Source organism: Triticum aestivum, chromosome 5B (genome assembly GCF_018294505.1).
Source record: "Triticum aestivum cultivar Chinese Spring chromosome 5B, IWGSC CS RefSeq v2.1, whole genome shotgun sequence".
Taxonomy (NCBI): Eukaryota; Viridiplantae; Streptophyta; class Magnoliopsida; order Poales; family Poaceae; genus Triticum; species Triticum aestivum.
In genome coordinates, this window is record NC_057807.1 from 713,181,918 (window position 1) to 713,208,828 (window position 26,911).

Sequence of the window (26,911 nt, forward strand, 5' to 3'; positions counted from 1 at the left end):
TACTTCCTCTTGTGGCTGTCAATCTGCTGCTGCTTCCCTTCAATCATGAGAGCTCGATCTACCAACTCCTGGTAGTTGTTGAAGGTTGCTACCATCAACTGCATGCTCAACTCATCATTCAGTCCTTCCAGAAACTTCTCCTGCTTAGCGGCATCCGTAGCAACGTCATCTGGGGCATAACGTGCTAGCTTACTAAAGTCATTCACATACTGGCCAACAGTACGTCCTCCTTGGCGTAAGTTGCGAAACTCACGCTTCTTCATGGCCATAGCTTTTGCTGAAACATGGGCAGTACGAAAAGCCTGCTGAAACTGATCCCATGTAACAGTGTCGATAGGATAAGTGGCTGTAAAATTCTCCCACCATGATGTTGTGGGTCCATCAAGCTGATGTGCGGCAAAATGCACCTTCTCCGCATTTGTGCATCCTGCAGTGGCAACTCCCTTCCCATCTTGCGGAGCCAATCATCTGCAACTATCGTCTCGGTGCTACTGGAGAACACCAGCGGATTCAGCCTCAAGAAATGGGCTAAGTGATCAATAGGTGGTGGTGGTGGTGGGTTGTTGTTATTGTTGTTGTTCCCTTGATTCTAATTCTGGACTAGTATCTGCATCAATGCATCTTGCTGCTGGATCAACTGAGTGAGCTCCGGTGGGAAAGCAAATCCATTGTCATGTCTTGGAGGCATCTGAGGGTTTAGAAAAGATGAGAATATAGAATAGAGTGGGGTCTAGAGAGAAAAACACTCCCCATATGCACATGAGACAAATGCAAACAATATTACTTCAATCAATTCAAACAAGGGCATACAACGGTCTAACTATCGTTACAAAAGTGCTCGGACTATACTATATACATGGGGGAATACTACTACTGTTATGGTGGTCGACTAGAAAAATTGATCGGTTAAAGACTCCATGATATCTGCTCTAGCTTCATCAACAAAGTCATCATCGCTATCGTCTGGGTCCAAGTCGGTGTCGTCGATGATGATATAGTTCTCCGGGCAAGTGCAATCATCGTCTTCTCCTCCAGTCGTGGGGAATCCCATAAACACTTTTAGCTTCTTCTTCAGATCATCATTCTTCTCCACGAGTGTTGTTATTTCCTCCTCATAACCATCGCGTGTAGACTTAAGTTCTTCCTCCAGTTCTATGATCTTGGTCATAGCCTTCTTCAGATCTATCATGCATGCGCACATCTGGTTCTCCTGGCGACGAATGTGCTGGTTTAACTCCTGGATGAAAGCTGCAATTGCTCTATCCTTCCTGGTGCTGATCATCTCCCATTGCTCATCTCGGCGCCCACAAATCTGGTAGATAGTATCCTTGGGATCCTTGTGGTAAACTTCTCCAATGCGTCCCATTGTGATGTGGGTTGCCATGCTCTTTCCTAGACTCCAGGTTGGTGCATCAAAAGAAAACTCTATGGGCTCAGTGACGGGCATGAATGTCCTTCCTGGAACTTGAACTTGAATCATCCAACACTCCTCTTCTGGTAAACTGGCGATGTAGGTCCCGGTGAAGCTTGGTACTCCGATGTTTAGGTATCTAGTGACTTCCTTCAAGTGGCATCCAAAGGGTGTATCTTCATCCGGTTGCGTGAACTTGTTCCTTGAATCCACCATCCTAAAAGAGTGGAAAAGATGAGGAGTCAGAAATGAGAAGAGATGGTAGTGATCTAGGGTTTTTAGCTCAGTGGTCGTGTCCTACAGTCAGCGTGTGCTCTGATACCATCTTGTAGCGACCAGACCTCAAACAGTCTGATCTCCGTGCATCAGTGTCATCCCTGGATCGGTAATGCTGACACGCACAGTACTTGAAGGATTTATAACAGAGTAGCAATCACACACTTATTACATCGACTGTCTCAAAAGAGAACTTATTACAATAAATATGGCTTAAGGCCATCTAAAAACGATAACAGCGGAAGGCTTGGAAGAAAATTTGCAACATGAACATTGCAGCCTGAAAACGGGTCAGCGCATGGAATATGCTGGCAATGTAACACATAGAGAGTAATGAACAGAATAATGCTATCACTACATGCATATATGGCTGGTGGAAAGCTCTATGGTTACTGTTTTGCATAAAGCCAATTTTTTCCTACAACAAAGGAATAAATTTTATTTAACTATCGTGGTGGTTGTTAAACATTGAGAAGGTTCCTCGAACTCAATCCCAATTAAGCATCATCATTAACCCAACAAAATTTAATTAAGTAACATGGTGAGATTCACATGAAAATCCAAATACTAGATGCTCAAAACGTCCATAACCGGGGACACGGCTAACCATGATTAGTTTGTACACTCTGCAGAGGTTTGCGCACTATTCCCCGCAAGACTCAATCTCCTCCGTTGGATTTCCCGCACTACATGGTGTTTGAGAAACGGATGACCGAGACACAGTCTTTCAGAAGCATTAACTCTTTACTCTAGGTAGACAGTACCAACCTACATCCCCTACATCTGCTAGTCTACCACTGAAAGAGGTCACACAACATACTCAACTATGCTAGAGCCCATAGTAGCTTGCGGCTGCACACGGAAGTTTCTAGCATGAATGATCTCATGATCCCTTTGAGCCTAGGTGGCGGTCCATAGGAGAATCACACGGTACCCCGGGATTTCCAAAAAATACAGGCAACACTGGGTTCCCCAGGTGCCTCAATCCACCCAGATGTGAATTTAAGTTGCCACCTTAAGTAAACCATTAAATAACAATCTCACATCTGTCATGGATACACTCACCCAATCCACGTCTACTAGCATAGCATAGCAATATAAGCAAATGTAGAAGTAACTCCCAAAGGTTTGATAAATAAAACAGGTAATAGGTACTACCTCATCTACTTCCCAATACCCACATATTAATCAGATCCTAATCATGCAATTATTTGAGGATTGATCTAATGCAATAAAACTGGGTAGTAAAGAGGTATGATCAAAGTGTTACTTTCCTTCCTGATGATCTATGAAACCTAGCACTACTAGGGAAAAGGCTAGCAGCAGCGCGGGTTTTAGATGTATCAGTAGCGCGGGGATAGGCGCTACTAATAAGGCGCTACAACTAACAGATAGCAGTAGCGCGTGCTCACCGGCGCTACTGCTACACAAGTGTAGCAGCAGCGCTGTTAGCGGAAGCTCGCTACTGCTAGTAGCTCTAGCGCGCTTTGCCTTGACGCGCTACTGCTATCGCGGCACTGCTGCTAACTTTTATACACTCGCTGCTGCTAATTTAAGTAGGTTTTTTTGTTTTTGTTGGCATATTTGTTTTGTATTTGAACAGGCTTTATTGAAGAATCTTTAGCACATAGAAATGTCATCATGCTACACATACAAATGCCTGCGAGACCACAAATGTAATCATAGCGTGTACATACAAATAGTCTCATCATAATCATCATCCAACACAAAGTGATATCTTGTCACCATCTCGAAAATAGTGATACATGCAAGTCTCGAATACTTGCAACTACAACAACGTCATCCATCTAAACAAAGGTATACGCAAGAAGTGTTATCACTATGAGTGAGAGCGGAACTATGCAGTACATGAGGTGGCGGTTACGAGTCCTCTCTCGCGCTAGCGTAGACCTCAAGTAACTAGCTTCTCCTTCTTGTCTGCTTTTGAAGCCTTTATGGCTGGCGCCCGTGAACCCATTTACTTGCGCCTGACACTCATGCCACTCGTTGTACACCCCTGGAACCTTCCCTTTGTACACGGCATAGCAATTCCATCTCGCCATCAAGAAACTAGGTACCTGTTAGAGATGCATGTTCATGAAGAGGATGTACAATCATATATATGCAACAAAATATACTAGAGCAACACCGAAAAAGAAAGGGTTAGCAACTAGATGCAACATACAGTACACATATTAATTAACTAGAGGTATGCAGGTCATCGTACGCAAACTAACAAAGTAGCGTTACGCAAGTTCGGCAGGGACCATGGACATCACAAAGTTTCATCGCTACAAAAAGTATACAAGTTCAACCGACACATATCATCATCATCGGCATCATAAATCACTAGAAGTTCCATCCTTCGCGATATAGGGCCGTGGTAGAACATCCCCTTCTCATCGACGACTTCTTTCATGATGATCGTCGCAATGTCGCTTTGGATGCGAAAGAAGTCATCTCTAAGTTTATAATCCGCTTCTCCATGAGATTCTAGCCACTTGTGGATATGATCATCATTTATGCTGTTAATGCGAAGCTTTTGGTGATCCGTGTTGAACTGAATCATGAGATGGACGATGTAGAATCCATCCTTCTTGCTTGGTTTTGGGACATGGATGCAGGAGAAGTTAGTTTTATGCGCGAAACCCATCTTCTTGTTCCTTTGTTTCTTGATCTGCACGTGGCCACCTCTAAAGCTAAAGCCTTGGAGAGCATCATCTAGAATATTCATTATGTGGGTGTAGTCTTTTTTCTCGTAGTCTCTGGAAGGGTCAAAATACACGGCGTGGGAGACTTGCGGGTAAAGAACGATAAGGACGGCACGCCCGTTGCTGCGGGGAAAAGACACCTCAAATTATTCCCCATATGAGAGAGAAGGAATGATTCAAATGTACGAAAGGGTTGTTCGGAACTGACTTACTTTGGATGATAAGGCACGAGGACAATTTCCTGGTCCTTATTCTGTACCATGAAGTTTTGGAGGTACTCCCTAGCAGTTTCACACTCAAAGTCGCCGAGACTCAAGAAAGACTCGTGCATGTAGTACGGATCCGCCACACAGATTTGCGAGACTTCTTCACTCTTTATGACGGAGCTCATATGTAGCGCAAAAAGGCGGATGATGGTAAAATCAAGCCGCCTTATTAGAAACATCTCAAAGATATGGTCAAACCGCAGGAAGAACACCTCCGTGGGCCGTGTGTCGACATAGCACTTCCCCTCAGGCACACGAGCCGCATATGTCGGATATCCTGGATCCTTTGAGGCTAGTAGGCTTTTCTCAGTCGACAGCACATGGTCGTGCAGTCTCCTGAGATCCCCTGATAGTGCCTCCAGCGGTTTCGGCGGTAGCATCGGCTCGCCCATGAGATGGAACATGACCGCACCTTTCACGGGTACACGCTCTTCAGGATGCATCATCTGGCTGCTATGTGCTCTGGCTTGTTTGAAGGCAGTTACCTTCCCCGATCTCTTCCTCTCCTTTTTCTTGGGCACACCTTTCAGACCCTTCCTTAACCCCTGCCCCAGTGTTCCCGGGCTAAGTACTGTATGACCCTCGCGCCCGACTAGTTGAGCCTATGTTGAGGCGGCATCTTCAGGCGTGTCCTGTGAGGATTTCATGAAGAGAGACTTTTTGCAATCCATGGTACGACCCTGCCCGGGCATATCATCCATATCCTCATTAGCAAGCTGATAGCCCGATTCGTCATATGGTTGACTCATCATATCTATGTCACAGTCATACGCATTTGTATTGAGGTAATCCATAGGGTCGACCTCCGTCTCATCATCCATTCTCTGTTCTACAGGAGAAATTACACCAGCCAGTACTATTGCACCCCCTTCATCATGTCGTCCGCCGCTCTCACCCGGCACTACAGGAGCTGGTAATTGCGTAGGCGGGGTGGTGGTCTTCGCACATGCTTGTTGATGTGTGGTAGTTATTGGTGTGCTCTCGGCCGGCTCCAGATGAATAAGATTCTCCGGCCATAGCAGCTTCCAATCCGCGGCGGGGTCTCATCGTCCGCTCCCACATGCTGTACTGGAGGAGGCAAATCCTCGTGCCCCGATTTCACACTGGCCAAGCTAACCCTGAAGTGCCCAGCGGGGATCAGCTGGTTGTGGAACATGCGTTGAGAGGGGTCCATTATCATCCCCTTTCCCACGTCCACCTTCTGGCCTTTGATCAAGTAGAGTATGGTGCACGGGGTTTCTTTCGTCTGCAAACACATATGTCTGTGGCGTAAAACAACCGAAAAGAAACAAAAATGGAATATTATATATATATACAGACGGTCTATTCTGCTAATATTAGCAGAATAACTATTCTGCACACCATTTCCGCACTACACGCTGAACGCAACTGCACTGCATCTTCTTGACGACGAGCACTGCAATATAGACTAGTGAACTTCGCGTTGGAAAAAAACTGCACGCGGTGTTTTTTCGGTACTGTTTTCGCTCTAATTTTTTGATTGTTTATCGGAAGAGGGCCTATAATATACCGTTGAAAAGCTATGGATTAGGCGCAACTTTGCTATCTTGAACACTTTTCGAGATTCCTCGCGGTTTAAGAGCAGTTTCAAAAACGGCACGGCGGATGACGAATGGCAGCTAAAGTATTTTCATGTTTTTTTCTAAACCGCTTGTCGGAATGAACCAAATGATACACCGTTGGATAGATATCATCGAGGCGCATCTTTCCCATATATAAATATTTCTCTAATTCGTTACGGTTTAAGAGCAGTTTCAAATTTACTAAATCGGGGAATTCTGTTTTTCAAATTTTTTCAAATTTTCGATACTGTTTTTGCTCTAGTTTTTGAACCGTTTGTCGAAACGAGGCGTATGATACGTCGTTGGAAAGCTATGGACAAGGCGCAACTTTCATATGTAGGAATGGTTTTGAGATTCCTTACGGTTTTAAGTTAATTTTGAAAATCGTGCGGTGGAGGACGAGTGGCAGCGACCGTTTTTTTTTTTAAACTTACAAACCGGTTGTCGAAATGATTCAAATGATATGCCGTTGGAAAGATATCAACGAGATGCAACTTTTTCATGTAGAACACACTCTCTAATTTCTTACGGTTTAAGAGCAGTTTTAAAATTTGCAAAAAGGGGACACTCTGTTTTTTCGTGACACCAAAATCGTCGTCGGACAGAAGAACGCACTGCTTCAAACTGAAAACCGCACTGCAACAGACAGTCAAGTGAACTTCATGATTTCTTTTTGTCGAACATAAACTTTCTCGCACAAGTTTTTGTTGTCTTTTTTCAACTTTTTTCCGAACGAGAGTGGACCACAACACTTCCGAAAGTGAACCGTAACACTACCAAAAGTGAACCTCATGAGTACTTGTTGTCTTTTTTATATTTATTAATTTTTTACGCGTGTTGACCAACCGAGTGGACCTTTCATCGGACAGAAGAACGCACTGCTTCAAAACGGAAACCGCACTGCAGCAGGCAGTCAAGTGAACTTCATGATTTCTTTTGGTCGGACATAAACTTTCTCGCAAAAGTTTTTGTTGTCTTTTTTCAACTTTTTTTTGAACGAGAGTGGACCGCAACACTCCCTAAATGAACCGCAACAATAGCAAAAGTGAACCTCATTAGTTTTTGTTGTCTTTTTTTCTTACTTATTAATTTTTTACGCGCGTTGACCAAGCGAGTGGACCACAAGGACTGAGCGAGTGAACTACATCTAATGTAGAAGCGAGCTTCATTTTGAGATCTTTTTGTTTTGTGTTTACCAAGTGGACAACAGAGGAGTTTTATAGCATACAAAATCTGCACTCTCCACCAGCCAAATCACGGTAATGAAATGCAGTTTTTATAATGAACTAATGAAGTGCACTTTTCAACAACAACAAAATTGAGTAATGGGGCATCCAATAGAACTGCTTCCAACTGAAAAGGCACTGCGGAGTAATGGGGCATCCAATAGAACTGCTTCCAACTAAAAAGGCATTGCATCAGACGGTCAACTCAAAATGTAGTCGACTAAATTTTGATACACACGAAACAAATTGCACTTCATACAAGGAGCAATGAAACATCATTATTTTTACACAAACAGTACACACGAGACACACCAAATTCAGCATAAGAGACATGTTTTTCTTCGTCACACGATGAGCTAGTGCACTGCAAGCCCATGTTTCTGAACCGCACGAGGTGCCTCTCAACTCCATGGTTGATGCTAGTGAACTTCTATGTGTTCTTTCTTTTTCCTGTTTCCGCAAAGTACTACAAAAGGTTTTATACCAAACTACATCCACGAATAATGCACTGTTATTCAGCAAACTCCAGTTTTGTATTCTTTTTACAAAATGAACTCCAGAATTATTAAAATGAACTGCAGTTTCAATTCACATTTTTCTCCCAAACAATCCAAGCGAAGTGCATTCACCCCAATACTCTGGAGTCTCAATACTCTGCATGATCACACACGCTACACTGCACAAACAAAACACAAAAATTACACGGACTACACCCATAATTAGCTCTCAAATAGGCATTCAGTACTTTCACATCAACAAGTACGTATAAGAGAACCCAATTAATCGACTGAGAAGTGATATTCACCTGGGGATACCTCCTGCACGCCTGGTAGGTCATGTTGGGCAGCGCCTTCTCCATCATCTTGATCGACACCGGGCCGCTGTCGTTGCCCTCCACCAGCCTCTAGAGGTTCACCAGGTCAGCCTTCCCCACCACTAGCTCCTCGTTCGCTATCTCCCATGACCTGCCAAGGCGAAATAGCAGCAGTAGGTTCGACCACTCCGCTTTCGCCAAATCCCCACTAAAGAACACACGGGTTTGACCACAGCAACAACTCCCTAAACCAAGAAGAACCAGGCAGGCATTTCACCGAGCATCTCGCGTGCCTACTAGGCAATGTACCCTTGCAGGGAAGCCTCGTCGTCCTCCTGCTCCTGCCGTTGCTGCTGCTGCTGCCGCGCGCCGGCGAGGTAGTCGAGAGGGGCGCAGATGCGGGCGGGGAGCTGGGCCCTCCAGAAGTCGAGTGATGCGAACTGCGGCGGGTCGGCGGGGGCGATGATGCCGGCGGCCCAGCCGAGTAGGAGGCCGATGAGGGCCGCCGCCCAGAGCGGCCCCGTGAGCAGCGCCATCTCGCAGGCCGCACCCCACGCCATCGGCTGCTCCAGCACCCTCGCCACCACTGACACCACGTACCCCATTGGCGCCGCAGCCGGGGGTGGGGGCGGAGGGGGGGCTCGCCTGGGACCATAGGAGGAGTCACGACAGAGGGTGGCCGCGCTGACGGCGGATCCGGTCGGTGGAGAAGCTCGCTGGGTGGGGGCGCGGGGAAGGCACGAGATCGAGCGGGGACGGTGTCGGTCGCGCCCGTCAGCGGCAAGTCGTGGCCGCCCCCACCTCGATCTGGACTAATCTGTCATTGGGGGGAGGCGAAGCCCACTCCTGGATCCGGGGCGGGGAGGCGACTGTGGTGGATGCGGTGGTGGTGGCGGGGAAAGTGCCGGCGGTTGGATGTAATACATGGGGAGAAGGAGGCAGGGCGCTCCGACATGGGGAGGCAGGGGCGCTCCGATCGGCTGGGCCGCCAGATCTAGGGAAGGTGTTGGTGTGGCGGCACGGGGGCGGGAGGTGGTCCGGCGGCATGGGGCTGGAGGTGGTGCGGCGGCACGGGGCCGGAGGAGGTGCGGCGGCGGGTGCGGGAGGTGGTGTGGTGGCGGAAGAAGGTGATGCAGCGGCGCGGGGAAGGATCCGGGGGCGGCATGGCGATGCGTATCCAGTCTGGCAGCGGCTGTGGGGAGGGGGAGCGGTAGGTTGCAAGGGCTGCGGGAGGGGGGAAGGTGGAGGTTGGGGTGGAGCGGGAGGGACGTGGGAGAGGTGGGGGTTGACCGGGAAGAAGGTGGGTTAAGTGGGGAGGTTGGTTTTGCGAGAGGAGTTCGGTCCGTGGTTTTTTGAAGTGCTAAACTGTTAGCAGAATAAGCGATTCGGTGTGCAGAATAAGGTCTTAAGGGGTGTTATCATAATAGACCCACCCTATATATATATATTGTTGGGGAACGTAGTAATTTCAAAAAAATTCCTACGCACATGCAAGATCATGGTGATGCATAGCAACGAGAGGGGAGAGTGTTCGTCCACGTACCCTAGTAGACCGTAAGCGGAAGCGTTATGACAACGCGGTTGATGTAGTCGTACGTCTTCACGATCCGACCGATCCAAGCACCGAACGTACGGCACCTCCGAGTTCAGCACACGTTCAGCTCGATGACGATCCCTGGGCTCCGATCCAGCAAAGCTTCGGGGATGAGTTCCGTCAGCACGACGGCGTGGTGACGATGATGATGTTCTACCAGCGCAGGGCTTCGACTAAACTCCGCGACGATATGACCGAGGCGGAATATGGTGGAGGGGGGCACCGCACACGGCTAAGGAACGATCCGTAGATCAACTTGTGTCTCTATGGGGTGCCCCCTACCCCCGTATATAAAGGAGGGAGGGGGGAGGCCGGCCGGCCCTTGTTGGGCGCGCCAGGAGGAGGAGTCCTCCTCCTAGTAGGAGTAGGACTTCTCCTTTCCTACTCCTACTAGGAGGGGAAGGAAGGGGGAGAGGAGGGGAAGGAAAGAGGGGGGCGCCCCCCCCCCCCCTCCTAGTCCAATTTGGACCAAAGGGAGAGGGGGGGCGGCCCTTCCTGTCCGCCCCTCTCTCTTCCCACCAAGGCCCATGTGGCCCATTAACTCTCCGGGAGGGGTTCCGGTAACCCTCCGGCACTCCGGTTTTCTCCGAAATCACCCGGAACACTTTCGGTGTCCGAATATAGTCGTCCAATATATCAATCTTTATGTCTCGACCATTTCGAGACTCCTCGTCATGTCCGTGATCACATCCGGGACTCCGAACAAACTTCGGTACATCAAAACTTGTAAACTCATAATAAAACTGTCATCGTAACGTTAAGCGTGCGGACCCTACGGGTTCGAGAACTATGTAGACATGACCTAGAACTATTCTCGGTCAATAACCAATAGCGGAACCTGGATGCCCATATTGGTTCCTACATATTCTATGAAGATCTTTATCGGTCAAATCGCATAACAACATACGTTGTTCCCTTTGTCATCGGTATGTTACTTGCCCGAGATTTGATCGTCGGTATCCAATACCTAGTTCAATCTCGTTACCGGCAAATCTCTTTACTCGTTCTGTAACACATCATCTTATAACTAACTCATTAGTTACAATGCTTGCAAGGCTTAGGTGATGAGTATTACTGAGAGGGCCCAGAGATACCTCTCCGACAATCGGAGTGACAAAACCTAATCTCGAATTATGCCAACCCAACATGTACCTTCGGAAACACCTGTAGAGCACCTTTATAATCACCCAGTTACGTTGTGACGTTTGGTAGCACACAAAGTGTTCTTCCGGTAAACGGGAGTTGCACAATCTCATAGTTGCAGGAACTTTGTATAAGTCATGAAGAAAGCAATAGCAACATACTAAACGATCAAGTGCTAGGCTAACAGAATGGGTCATGTCAATCACATCATTCTCCTAATGATGTGATCCCATTAATCAAATGACAACACATGTCTATGGTTAGGAAACATAACCATCTTTGATTAATGAGCTAGTCAAGTAGAGGCATACTAGTGACTTTATGTTTGTCTATGTATTTACACGTGTATCATGTTTCCGGTTAATACAATTCTAGCATGAATAATAAACATTTATCATGATATGAGGAAATAAATAATAACTTTATTATTGCCTCTAGGGCATATTTCCTTCAGTCTCCCACTTGCACTAGAGTCAATAATCAAGATTACATAGTAATGATTCTAACACCCATGGAGTCTTGGTGCTGATCATGTTTTGCTCGTGAGAGAGGCTTGGTCAACGGGTCTGCAACATTCAGATCAGTATGTATCTTGCAAATCTCTATGTCTCCCACTTGGACTTGGTCCCGAATGGAATTGAAGCGTCTCTTGATGTGCTTGGTCCTCTTGTGAAATCTGGATTCCTTTGCCAAGGCAATTGCACCAGTATTGTCACAGAAGATCTTCATTGGTCCCGATGCACTAGGTATGACACCTAGATCGGAAATGAACTCCTTCATACAGACTCCTTCATTTGCTACTTCCGAAGCAGCTATGTACTCTGCTTCACATGTAGATCCCGCTACAACGCTTTGTATAGAACTGCACCAACTTACAGCTCCACCATTTAATAAAAACACGTATCCGGTTTGCGATTTAGAATCGTCCGGATCAGTGTCAAAGCTTGCATCGACGTAACCGTTTACAACTAGCTCTTTGTCACCTCCATATATGAGAAACATATCCTTAGTCCTTTTCAGGTATTTCAGGATGTTCTTGACCGCTGTCCAGTGATCCACTCCTGGATTACTATGGTACCTTCCTGCCAAGCTTATTGCTAAGCATACGTCAAGTCTGGTACACAGCATTGCATACATGATAGAGCCTATGGCTGAAGCATAGGGAACATTTTTCATTTTCTCTCTATCTTCTGCTGTGGTCGGGCATTGAGTTTGACTCAACTTCACACCTTGTAGCACAGGCAAGAATCCTTTCTTTGCCTGATCCATTTTGAACTTTTTCAAAATTTTGTCAAGGTATGTGCTTTGTGAAAGTCCTATTAAGCGTCTTGATCTATCTCTATAGATCTTGATGCCCAATATGTAAGCAGCTTCACCGAGGTCTTTCATTGAAAAACTTTTATTCAAGTATCCTTTTATGCTATCCAGAAATTCTATATCATTACCAATTAATAATATGTCATCTACATATAAAATTAGAAATGTTACAGAGCTCCCACTCACTTTCTTGTAAATACAGGCTTCTCCAAAAGTCTGTATAAAACCATATGCTTTGATCACACTATCAAAGCGTTTATTCCAACTCCGAGATGCTTGCACCAGTCCATAAATGGAACGCTGGAGCTTGCACACTTTGTCAGCACCTTTTGGATCAACAAAACCTTCCGGCTGCATCATATACAACTCTTCTTCTAAAAATCCATTCAAGAATGCAGTCTTGACATCCATTTGCCAAATTTCATAATCATGAAATGCAGCAATAGCTAACATGATTCGGACAGACTTAAGCATCGCTACGGGTGAGAAAGTCTCGTCGTAGTCAACCCCTTGAACTTGTCGAAAACCTTTTGCAACAAGTCGAGCTTTATAGACAGTTATATTACCATCAGCGTCAGTCTTCTTCTTAAAGATCCATTTATTCTCAATGGCTTGCCGATCATCGGGCAAGTCAACCAAAGTCCATACTTTGTTTTCATACAAGGATCCCATCTCAGATTTCATGGCTTCTAGCCATTTTGCGGAATCCGGGCTCATCATCGCTTCCTCATAGTTCGTAGGATCATCATGGTCAAGTAACATGACTTCCAGAATAGGATTACCGTACCACTCTGGTGCGGATCTTACTCTGGTAGACCTACGAGGTTCAGTAGAAACTTGATCTGAAGTTTCATGATCATTATCATTAGCTTCCTCACTAATTGGTGTAGTTGTCACAGGAACTGGTTCTCGTGATGAACTACTTTCCGATAAGGGAGTAGATACAGTTATCTCATCAAGTTCTATTTTCCTCCCACTCACTTCTTTCGAGAGAAACTCCTTCTCTAGAAAGGATCCATTCTTAGCAACGAATGTCTTGCCTTCAGATCTGTGATAGAAGGTGTACCCAATAGTCTCTTTTGGGTATCCTATGAAGACACATTTCTCCGATTTAGGTTCGAGCTTATCTGGTTGAAGTTTCTTCACATAAGCATCGCAACCCCAAACTTTAAGAAACGACAACTTTGGTTTCTTGCCAAACCACAGTTCATAAGGCGTCGTTTCAACGGATTTTGATGGTGCCCTATTTAACGTGAATGTGGCCGTCTCTAAAGCATAACCCCAAAACGATAGCGGTAAATCAGTAAGAGACATCATAGATCGCACCATATCAAGTAAAGTATGATTACGATGTTCGTACACACCATTTCGTTGTGGTGTTCCAGGTGGCGTGAGTTGCGAAACTATTCCACATTGTTTCAAGTGTAGGCCAAACTCATAACTCAAATACTCTCCTCCACGATCAGATCGTAGAAACTTTATTTTCTTGTTACGATGATTTTCTACTTCATTCTGAAATTCTTTGAACTTTTCAAATGTTTCAGACTTGTGTTTCATCAAGCAGATATACCCATATCTGCTCAAATCATCTATGAAGGTGAGAAAATAACGATACCCGCCGCGAGCCTCAACATTCATTGGGCCACAAACATCAGTATGTATGCTTTCCAACAAATCAGTTGCTCGCTCCATAGTTCCGGAGAACGGCGTTGATTCATAATCAAGTGATTCCAAAAGTCCATCAGTATGGAGTTTCTTCATGCGCTTTACACCGATATGACCCAAACGGCAGTGCCACAAATAAGTTGCACTATCATTATTAACTCTGCATCTTTTGGTTTCAACACTATAAATATGTGTATCACTACTATCGAGATTTAATAAAAATAGACCACTCTTCAAGGGTGCATGACCATAAAAGATATTACTCATATAAATAGAACAACCATTATTCTCTGATTTAAATGAATAACCGTCTCGCATCAAACAAGATCCAGATATAATGTTCATGCTCAATGCTGGCACCAAATAACAATTATTCAGGTCTAAAACTAATCCCGAAGGTAGATGTAGAGGTAGCGTGCCGACCGCGATCACATTGACTTTGGAACCGTTTCCCACGCGCATCGTCACCTCGTCCTTGGCCAGTGCTCGCTTATTCCGTAGTCCCTGTTTCGAGTTGCAAATATTAGCAACAGAACCAGTATCAAATACCCAGGTGCTACTACAAGCTCTAGTTAGGTACACATCAATAACATGTATATCACATATACCTTTGTTCACTTTGCCATCCTTCTTATCCGCCAAATACTTGGGGCAGTTCCGCTTCCAGTGACCAGTCTGCTTGCAGTAGAAGCACTCAGTTTCAGGCTTAGGTCCAGACTTGGGTTTCTTCTCTTAAGCAGCAACTTGCTTGCTATTCTTCTTGAAGTTCCCATTCTTCTTCCCTTTGCCCTTTTTCTTGAAACTAGTGGTCTTGTTGACCATCAACACTTGATTCTCCTTCTTGATTTCTACCTCCGCAGCTTTTAGCATTGCGAAGAGCTCAGGAATAGTCTTGTTCATCCCTTGCATATTATAGTTCATCACAAAGCTCTTGTAGCTTGGTGGCAGTGATTGGAGAATTCTGTCAATGACGCTATCATCCGGAAGATTAACTCCCAGTTGAATCAAGTGATTATTATACCCAGACATTTTGAGTATATGTTCACTGACAGAACTATTCTCCTCCATCTTGCAGCTGTAGAACTTATTGGAGACTTCATATCTCTCAATCCGGGCATTTGCTTGAAATATTAACTTCAACTCCTGGAACATCTCATATGCTCCATGACATTCAAAACGTCGTTGAAGACCCGGTTCTAAGCCGTAAAGCATGGCACACTGAACTATAGAGTAGTCATCAACTTTGCTCTGCCAGACGTTCTTAACGTCGTCAGTTGCATCAACAGCAGGCCTGGCACCCAGCGGTGCTTCCAGGATGTAACTTTTCTGTGCAGCAATGAGGATAATCCTCAGGTTACGGACCCAGTCCGTGTAATTGCTACCATCATCTTTCAACTTTGCTTTCTCAAGGAACGCATTAAAATTCAACGGAACAACAGCATGAGCCATCTATCTACAAACAAACATAGACAAGCAAAATATTATCAGGTACTAAGTTCATGATAAATTTAAGTTCAATTAATCATATTACTTAAGAACTCCCACTTAGACAGACATCTCTCTAGTCATCTAAGTGATCACGTGATCCAAATCAACTAAACCATAATCGATCATCACGTGAGATGGAGTAGTTTTCAATGGTGAACATCACTATGTTGATCATATCTACTATATGATTCATGCTCGACCTTTCGGTCTCCGTGTTCCGAGGCCATATCTGCATATGCTAGGCTCGTCAAGTTTAACCTGAGTATTCTGCGTGTGCAAAACTGGCTTGCACCCATTGTAGATGGACGTAGAGCTTATCACACCCGATCATCACGTGGTGTCTGGGCACGACGAACTTTGGCAACGGTGCATACTCAGGGAGAACACTTCTTGATAATTTTAGTGAGAGATCATCTTAAAATGCTACCGTCAATCAAAGCAAGATAAGATGCATAAAGGATAAACATCACATGCAATCAATATAAGTGATATGATATGGCCATCATCATCTTGTGCTTGTCATCTCCATCTCCGAAGCACCATCATGATCACCATCGTCACCGGCGCGACACCTTGATCTCCATCGTAGCATCGTTGTCGTCTCGCCAACTATTGCTTCTACGACTATCGCTACCGATTAGTGATAAAGTAAAGCAATTACAGGGCGTTTGCATTTCATACAATAAAGCGACAATCATATGGCTCCTGCCAGTTGCCGATAACTTCGGTTGCAAAACATGATCATCTCATACAATAAAATATAGCATCACGTCTTGACCATATCACATCACAACATGCCCTGCAAAAACAAGTTAGACGTCCTCTACTTTGTTGTTGCAAATTTTACGTGGCTGCTACGGGCTTTTAGCAAGAACCGTTCTTACCTACGCATAAAAACCACAATGATAGTTTGTCAAGTTGGTGTTGTTTTAACCTTCGCAAGGACCGGGCGTAGCCACACTCGATTCAGCTAAAGTGAGAGAGACAGACACCCGCCAACCACCTTTAAGCACGAGTGCTCGCAACGGTGAAACCAGTCTCGCGTAAGCGTACGCGTAATGTCGGTCCGGGCCGCTTCATCTCACAATATCGCCGAACCAAAGTATGACATGCTGGTAAGCAGTATGACTTGTATCGCCCACAACTCACTTGTGTTCTACTCGTGCATATAACATCAACGCATAAAACCTGGCTCGGATGCCACTGTTGGGGAACGTAGTAATTTCAAAAAAATTCCTACGCACACGCAAGATCATGGTGATGCATAGCAACGAGAGGGGAGAGTGTTCGTCCACGTACCCTCGTAGACCATAAGCGGAAGCATTATGACAACGCGGTTGATGTAGTCGTACGTCTTCACTATCCGACCGATCCAAGCACCGAACATACGGCACCTCCGAGTTCAGCACACGTTCAGCTCGATGACGATCCCCGGGCTCCGATCCAGCAAAGCTTCGGGGATGAGTTCCGTCAGCACGACGGCATGGTTACGATGATGATGTTCTACCGGCGCAGGGCTTCGCCTAAACTCCGCGACGATATGACCGAAGTGGAATATGGTGGAGGGGGGCACCGCACACGGCTAAGGAACGATCCGTAGATCAACTTGTGTCTCTATGGGGTGCCCCCTGTCCCCGTATATAAAGGAGGGAGGGGGAGGCCGGCCGTCCCTTGTTGGGCGCGCCAGGAGGAGGAGTCCTCCTCCTAGTAGGAGTAGGACTTCTCCTTTCCTACTCCTACTAGGAGGGGAAGGAAGGGGGAGAGGAGGGGAAGGAAAGAGGGGGGAGCCGCCCCCCCTCCTAGTCCAATTCGGACCAGAGGGAGAGGGGGCGCGCGGCCCTTCCTGGCCGCCCCTCTCTCTTCCCACCAAGGCCCATGTGGCCCATTAACTCTCCGGGAGGGGTTCCGGTAACTCTCCGGCACTCTGGTTTTCTCCGAAATCACCCGGAACACTTCCGGTGTCCGAATATAGTCGTCCAATATATCAATATTTATGTCTCGACCATTTCGAGACTCCTCGTCATGTCCGTGATCACATCCGGGACCTCCGAACAAACTTCGGTACATCAAAACTTGTAAACTCATAATAAAACTGTCATCGTAACGTTAAGCGTGCGGACCCTACGGGTTCGAGAACTATGTAGACATGACCTAGAACTATTCTCGGTCAATAACCAATAGCAGAACCTGGATGCCCATATTGGTTCCTACATATTCTACGAAGATCTTTATCGGTCAAACCGCATAACAACATACGTTGTTCCCTTTGTCATCGGTATGTTACTTGCCCGAGATTTGATCGTTGGTATCCAATACCTAGTTCAATCTCGTTACCGTCAAGTCTCTTTACTCGTTCTGTAACACATCATCTTATAACTAACTCATTAGTTACAATGCTTGCAAGGCTTAGGTGATGAGTATTACCGAGAGGGCCCAGAGATACCTCTCCGACAATCGGAGTGACAAAACCTAATCTCGAATTATGTCAACCCAACATGTACCTTCGGAAACACCTGTAGAGCACCTTTATAATCACCCAGTTACGTTGTGACGTTTGGTAGCACACAAAGTGTTCTTCCGGTAAACGGGAGTTGCACAATCTCATAGTTGCAGGAACTTTGTATAAGTCATGAAGAAAGCAATAGCAACATACTAAACGATCAAGTGCTAGGCTAACGGAATGGGTCATGTCAATCACATCATTCTCCTAATGATGTGATCCCATTAATCAAATGACAACACATGTCTATGGTTAGGAAACATAACCATCTTTGATTAATGAGCTAGTCAAGTAGAGGCATACTAGTGACTTTATGTTTGTCTATGTATTCACACGTGTATCATGTTTCCGGTTAATACAATTCTAGCATGAATAATAAACATTTATCATGATATGAGGAAATAAATAATAACTTTATTATTGCCTCTAGGGCATATTTCCTTCATATATATATATATATATATATATATATATATATATATATATATATATATATATATATATATATATATATATATATATATATATATATATATATATATATATATATATATATATATATATATATATATATATATATATACGAGCTTAGCCAAAGACGAAGGCCCACCTAGCGCGCCTGAGACTGAGGACGGGCTGCTATGAGCGGGAACGGCTGCGAGAGGAGGCTCGGTTGCGTGAGCAAGTGATGGTGCGATGGTGTTGTTGTTCATGGAGTTGCTCCCGACGAAACTGGGCATGGGGAAATCATGTACCGTCTTGTCTGGATTTTCCTTCACCCAGTTGATGATAATTGGAACCAAGTTAGTAGCAAAATCATTTCTACAGGCAGTTACAGCTGCATTGACTGCCTGCTGTAGCAACTCATATTTGTCCTCGGCTGCTTTTTCGCATCCTCAGCTGCTTTTTTCTCGACCGCAAGCTTCACCTTCGCGTCGATGTCCGCCTGACTAAACTTCTTTTTCATCTTCTTGGCCTCCGGGCCCTCGTTGTAAAACACCTTTCATGTGGCGCCGTCTCGCGCCGTGCACACGACCATATTGCGGCCGCTGATCCAAAGGGAGTCCCTTAAGTTCGTTCAAGGCCCGGTTGAGAGGGGTGTCCCACTTGGGCCTCATCAGAGAAGTAGGGCTTTCGACTGCAAGCTGGTGTTGCTTCTCCAATAGTCTAATCAATTTCCTCATGATCTTGTCCGTGTAAAAAAACCTTTTTCTCCTTGTCCCACTTGTAGCGGGCCCTGATGAAGTCATGCTCCAAGGGGTTGGTGAACTTCGTGAAGGGGTCTGGGAGACCCGCGGCTTCACGTTCCGCGTCCTCCTTATCCCATATGGGCCTTTTACCGAGGTAGCCACGGCTTCTGAGGCGATGCTTCCCCGTGTTCCTTTGCTGAAGTCTCTTGAATTTCGCAGCCTTAGCCTTGGCTGCCTCGGTAGCGCAAGTGTTCTTGAACTTTTTGAACTCCTCTTCCGTAAGTGTCGGATTTTCCTCCAGAATCTTGGACAGGGGTTCATCAGCCTCAATAGCTCGTTTCACCCTCCCTTTCCAGGAGGCCAAATCATTGCTGAACATGCCCATGGCGTGATTGTTAATCTTTTTCATCTTTGGATCATCCCACGGTTGTTCTATGTTATCATCCCGGTCGGGGAACTTGAATCTCTTGTGCAACTTCGTTAGGAGCAACTGCGTCAAATGTTCTTTACTCCTTAAGTCATCGTCGTTGATGCTCGCGCATTCCCGTAGGATGCATCCTACTTGATTCCCGCAGCACTTGCGAGGTTCTTCCGGCTCTAACGGCTCAAACTTGCCAGGTGCCATATTTGTGATCACAAGTCGTCCAATCCCTAGTTTGTTAGGTTTTCGTATCCTCTGCTTCTTATGCTTCCTCTTTTCGGTAGCGGCATCGGGGCCGGTACCTTCCCTGTCAGTACCTTCCCCGCCGGTACCTTCCCCACCGGTCTCGGTGCCGCCATCGGTGTCGGCGCCGTCGGTGTCGATGTCGGCGTCAGTACCATCATCGAGGCCGACCTGCAAACCTTGCTTAGGAGTCAAATAGTCGAGGTACTCTTGTTCACCCTCATAATCCATCTCGTCTGCATCTTGGTCAGAAGGCCCAGTTCCTTCGTTGTTCGACATGTTTCCTATGATTAAGTGTCCTCATTTATTTCTAAAAGTATGAATAAATGAGAAATGACATAAAAAGAAATCTATGTGCCAGCACTCGATATGCCAACTATGTAGCACAAAATCATGCCTTTATTCACGGGAAATTTCTGCATGACCTTTGCTAAAAAAAATGGACATATCGAGCGCCTGAAATTCACCGGAACGGAAATGAATCAACATTCCGGCGTAACATAGCCCACTCGGATCATTTTCCAAACATGACATGTCCAAAACATGACATATGCACATATCACATGTCCAGTTCAAATTTGCATATAAATTCAGCTAATTTTGAAACCTAGCTAAATTCATAACTAAATAGATAACCTAATTAACATACTGCCCTAACTAAAACCTAAGTAAATTAACCGAAGAACCCTAGCAGAGAGAGGGGGGTTTATAGAGGGTGCAGGGGTGAGGAGGCAGGCCCGACGACGGCCGGGAGGGGAGAGGAGGGAGGCGAGGGCCGACGAGTCGGCGGCGAGCGCGCCGGGGTCGGGGGCGAGGGCCGGGTCGGGGCGAGCACCGGGGTCGGGGTCGGGGGCGAGGGCCGGGTCGGGGGCGAGCGCCGGGGTCGGGGGCTAGCATCGGCGCCGGAGTCGGGGGCGAGCGCCGGGGCCGGGTCGGGCGCGGCGGTGCGACGGGGGAAGAGAGAGTGGGGATTTGGGGGGAAAAGGCGGGATGAAGCAGGGAGGGTGAGAATTTTGGGTTAAGTGGACGTAGCAGTAGCGCATTTGGACAAAACGCGTTGTTACTAACTTCAGTAGTTGTAGCGCTTTATACGAAATTCGCTACTACTAACTTCAGTAGATGTAGCGGTTTAGGCAAAACGCGCTGCTACTACCTTCGCTACTGCTAGTTTTCCTTTTTCTTTTCCTTTATTGTATCCCACTTTTATTTCCCGAGGGCAGTGAACGAAGGGAGGGCGATATATATTGCATCATTTGACGGTTAAATATGTATGCAAAATAGGAACATATATATTACACATCATTGGACCCATGCATAATAATGGCTAAGTGTGTATACAAAATAGGAACATATATATATATATATATATATATATATTACATCTTTTGACCGATAACATAAGTTTCCTCAGTGCTGACGTTTTCGTTTTTGAGTCAACTTCTTTCCCTTCTTGTTCGTCGAAGAATAATTGAGCCCCTCATTGTGACTTTGCCTTTTCCATGGAGTACGATTTTTCTTAGGTAATGTAGTATTGATTCTTCTTTTGACGTATACTTCATCATCATCGTCATCTTCCCTCGTTGGGTTGCCGTACTGATCATAGTCTCCCTCGTTGGTGACTCCATCCATTCCAATGATGTTCCTTTTACCTCTCCTCACGACAACACAGCTGGGATTGCGTGGGTCAGTTATGAAGAAGCATCGTGTCACGTGCTTAGCGTGTACCCATGGCTCGTTTTTTGCGATAGCGTTCACGGTAGCGCTCTTGGTGTCGGGTATAGTCATGGTAGTGAAAATCCGGCTTTCTCTTTCGACATTCTTAGCCCATCTGACACGGAACATCGTCGTGTTGTGCAGTCCAGAGTAGTCAAGCTCCCAGATCTCCTCGACCCTTCCATAAAATCGTTCAGTTGCACCGTTGTCGCTGCCGGTCATGCATTCCATCGTCACCCCTGAGTTCTAATCATCACTGTCCATATCTTTGGCCTCCATGTAGAACGTGTATCTGTTGATATCATATGCCTAATAGGTTACGAGGTTGGGCGAGGGGCCATGTGCTACAGCGTATATGAGCAATCCGTCCTTAAAGCCCTCCTCGGGGGATTAGCAATAATATGCTCTTTGAACCAATGCAGGAAAGTGGAGTTGTGCTCTCTAGTAACTTCGGCGTCCGTCCTGCATACCCCCCGGTCACGATACTTCTTTGCGATAATTTCTTTGTGCAGTGCCACGAAAGGATCTACCTCGTCTAGGTGTTGTAGCACTACCAAGTTTGCTCTGTCAAAGTCGCTGCGTCGATCTGAGTATGCCACGTGCAGTTCCCTGCGACCGTTGCAGTGACCATCTCCTTCGAGCCTCCCATCGTGCTTGTTAACGGGCAAACCAACACTAACACCAGGCGGCTGGTCTGCGCCATATAGAAAATTCTCACAGAAAGAGATGCACTCTTGTGCCAAATAGCCCTGGACGATGCTTCCATCCGGACGGGACATGTTACGAACGAATCCTTTGATGATCCCATTCATCCTCTCAAACGGCATCATGTTGTGCAGGAATGACGGCCCCAGGTCTATTATGTCATCCACAATATGGACACACAGATGCACCATCACGTCAAAGAACGCGGGCGGGAAGTACATCTCAAGCTCATTCAGTATCACAACGATCTCTTCCTGTAGCCTTTGGAGCTGCTTCACACTGATCGACTTTCGAGAGATGACATCGAAAAAGTTGCAGAGACCAATAAGCGTGTCACGGACGTGCTTGTCCATTATCCCTCTAAGGGCAACAGGTAGTATCTGCGTCATCATCACATGACAGTCATGAGACTTCATCCCGCTGAACCTTTTCTTGTCCGTGTCTAGATATCTGCTTATCTTGCCACAGTAACCGGAACTAACTTTGACTCCGGTAAGGCACTTAAAGAAGGCATTGATCTCAGCCTGACTTAAGGTGAAGCAAGAAGGGGGGCAATAATCCTCTTTCTTTATTTTCTTGCCCTTCTTCTCCCGTGCCTCTGTCTCCGTCTCTGTCTCGTCTGACATTTTACGGGGCGGCATGTGCAGATCTTCCCTGATTTTCAAATCTTGCAAGTCTTTTCTTGCCTTCGGCCCATCCTTGGTCTTATCCGGCATGTTCATCAGTGTTGCGAGCAAGCTCTCAAGGACATTCTTACATATATGCATTTGATCAAGGCAATGAGGTGTATCGAGTTTGTGCCAGTACTCCAAGTCCCAGAACACAGACCTCGTCTTCCATACCTTCAGCAGCGGCTCCGGCGCCTTTCTCATCGTCTTTCCCGGCGCGGGGCACTCCTTCCAGTTTTTCAACAGCTCATCGATTTCGGCACCGCTCCGCTTACGTGGAGGTCCTCGATGCTCAGCGTGACCATTGAATAGATCTCCACGGTTTCTCCACGGGTCGTCCTGTTCAAGCCATCTTCGATGCCCCATGTACACGATTTTCCCAGACCCACCATCTTTCCTTGACGTTAGCTGCTGAGACGTCGTATCATCCATGCACCGCGTGCATCCGCAATATCCATTGCACACCTGGCCTGCCACATATCTGTAACCGAGATAGTCCTGCACTGTCGTGATCAGCGTGACTCTCATGTTGAAATACTCACCTTTGCTGGCGTCCCATGTCTTGGCCGGTGTTTTCCATAACGTGTCTAACTCCTCTTGAAGTAGCCCCAGATACAAATTAATATTATTTCCTGGTTGTTTCGGCCCTTGAATAAGCATGCTCATGTGAATGTACTTCGATTTCATGCACAACTAGGGGGGAGGTTGTACATCCATACAAACACGGGCCATGTGCTATGGTTGGTGTTCTGGTTGCCAAATGGATTCATGCCATCGGTACATGCGCCAAGCACGATGTTCCTTGCATCACATTCAAAATACCGATAGAAGTTGTTCAACGCTCTCCACTGGCTTCCATCCTTCACGTGTCTCAGCTTTGGATCATCTCCATCGTCGGGCTTCTTCCTCTCCGCGTGCCAGCGCATTAGCTTTGCTTCCTTGGGATCTACAAAATACCTCTGGAGACGGGGAGTGATCGGTAAGTACCATACAACTTTCTGGGGACATTTCTTCCCGACCTTCTTGTATCGAGAAGCATTGCACACCGGACAGCTTGTTTTTTCTGCGTGCTCCTTCCGATAAATTATGCAATCATTGATGCATGCATGGTATCTAACGTGTGGCAGATCAAGAGGGCACACGATCTTCTTGGCCTCGTCAACACTAGTAGGACATAGATTACCCGCGGGAAGAACATCCTTTAGGTACTTGAGATGCTCATCGAGGCTAGTGTCGGTCCATTTGTTTTTAGCCTTCGTCTTCAGGAGTTGGAGTGTGAAACTCAAGCGGGTCACCTCAGGATTGCAACCATCATACAATGGAGTGTTTGAGTCTACCACCAGTTGCTCTAGGTTAGCCTCCTCTCTAGAAGCAGCTCTCTCAGTACTCGTCTCCTTGCGAAGCAATGCCTGAACATGAGGGTCCCGCACGATTGAACTTAGTACCGACGAACTCTACTGCGTGGAGTCCATGTCGTTCTCTCCGCCGCCATGTCCAGCCCCTTCTCCTCCGCCATGTCCGGCCCCTTCTCCTCCGCCATGTCCGGCCCCTTCTCCGCCACCATGTCCGGCCTCTTCCCCGCCGCCATTATCGATCATCTCTTCGTCTTGCCCCGTGTCATCATTGCCTGCCCCGTCGGCATCCTCAACATCGTCATCCTCATCTTCAATTATCCACCGAGTATAGCCATCCATGAAACCAGTCACGAGCAGGTGCGCTTCTACACGACCATCGTCATGGGGGTCGAGCCAAACTATTCCTTTGCATTTTCGACACGGACATAAAACCTCTGTCCGGTTATTTTCTTTCATGTCCTGCACCGCCGACCGCAACCACCTGTCCACCATCGTTCCACTGACCATCGTCAACTCTACACAGTAATAATAAACAAATTGATTATAAAAATGCATGCATGCATCAAAGTCATACAAAAATTTGGCATGACCTTCCCTAAAAATAGGACATATATGGATCTAGAGTTTGCCCGGAATTCGCTGAAACGGAAATAAATCGACATTTTGGCAAAACATAGGCAACTCAAAAGCACAATTTGGCGTCAACTCATGCCACACACACAATTTCCACAAACATATCACACACACATAAACATATTTCCATTTTGCAAAAGCATGAAATTTTCATCACCTCTATCTCGATCGAGATCGAGCACACGGTGGAGATGATGTTGTAGGGAGATCAAAAGTGCACAAAGCTCTTCTTGACAAAGATAGATCTAGTTAGGGGGCAAATAGGTCACTTAACTAAATCCTACATCTACTTAGCTACCTAATTTGGGAGGAGACAACTTCAACTAGTGGAGGGGAAAGGAAAAAGAGAAAGGAGATGCATTAATGGAGGTGGTGTAGTTAGGTAGGAGTAAAGAAGAGAGAGAAAGGTGGATAGAAGAGAGAGAGAGTAATGGGGGAGAAGTATTGAGGAAGAAGAAGAGTAGAGTGGGAGCATGTGGGGGAGGTAGGGGGAAGGGAAGAGGGAAGGGGGAGGGGAGGGACGGGTGGGGAAAAGGTGGTGGGTTGGTGCGGGTTAGCAGTAGCGCGGGAGCTAAAACGCGTTGCGGCTAAGGAATTAGCAGCAGCGCGCTTTGGGCGACGGCGCTACTGCTAACAGGGACAAAAAAGTGTGCCAATTTGAAATTTAGCAGCAGCGATCTCAGAAAAAGCGCGCTACTACTACATCCGTAGCAGTAGCGCGGTTCGCGCCACCGCGCTACTACTAAATGGAGTTAGGTGAACACCGTCGGTCGATATTTGTAGCAGCGCGGTTTACACCGAGCGCGCTACTGCTAAAAACTTATCAGCAGCGTGTTTCCCGCACACGTGCTACTACTAATTAGCAGCAGCGCTCTTTTTTGAGCCGCGCTGCTGCTAAGATTCTGTGTATAGGCTTTTCCCTAGTAGTGTAGAGACTCGTAGTAGCAAGTGGCGCACTTCGGGTACTCTATCACAAACAAACAAGAATACAATAAGCACTCATCTAATGCACAGATAAAACTCAAATAAGAGATCTAACCAGAAAGTTTAATTTAAGAACTCCAGTTTGCAAAAAGAATCAAATCAACCGAAGCAACGAAAGTCAAACGACGAAAGAAAACAAGCTTTTTTTACTAATCTAGACCTAACTCGATTTTTACAGTAGCAAAAACTTGAGTTGATTAAACGGAAAGAGGGTTTCGAGATGAAACTCTAGGCACTTGAATCGCCTGATTCCAATAAACGAGTGAAAAGCTATACTAGAATGAAAATCGGATCAGAAATCGCGATCAGAAATAATCACGAAAAATCCGAGAAAAAGAAAAACGGACGAACAGGCTAACGAACGAACGTTCACTGTCTGCGGCTAAACGACGAAAACAGTTTGTTAAAACGAACGTACGAATAGGCGTTCGCAAAATAAATAAACCGGAAAAAAAACTAAACCGATCTATAAAAAAACAACCGCGGTTTTATAAAAAAACGGGCCGGCGGCACGGGTGGCTACCTCCGGCGAGGGCGGCGGGGCTCCGGCGGCGGGCTCCGGCAGGGCAGCGGGGCTCCGACGAGTGGCGGCGGTCGGCGGCGGCTAGGGTTAGGGTTGGCGGCAGGGTGGCTGGGGTGGGCTGGCGGCTCGGGCGGGTTTTAAAGGCCGAGCGAAGAGGAGTCCGGTTCGCCCACGGCGGCCCGAGTCGGTTCGTTTTTTTTTTCTAAATAATTCAGACGAGCAGAAAAACAAATAAAAGAAATACTAAACAAACTCCAAAAATCCCGAAATAATTCCCCGTCCTCTAAAAATAAGCCAGACAAGATGAACATTTATTTGGGGCCTAAATGAAATTTTGAAAAACGTGCATTTTTCCTAATTCAAATAAAATAGTGATAAAACTCCGAAATAAAATCGTATTTGATTTTTTATTAAATCCTCAATATTTCTTTATTTTGGAAAAGTCATTTTATTCCCTCTCTCATATTTTTATAGTTGAAATA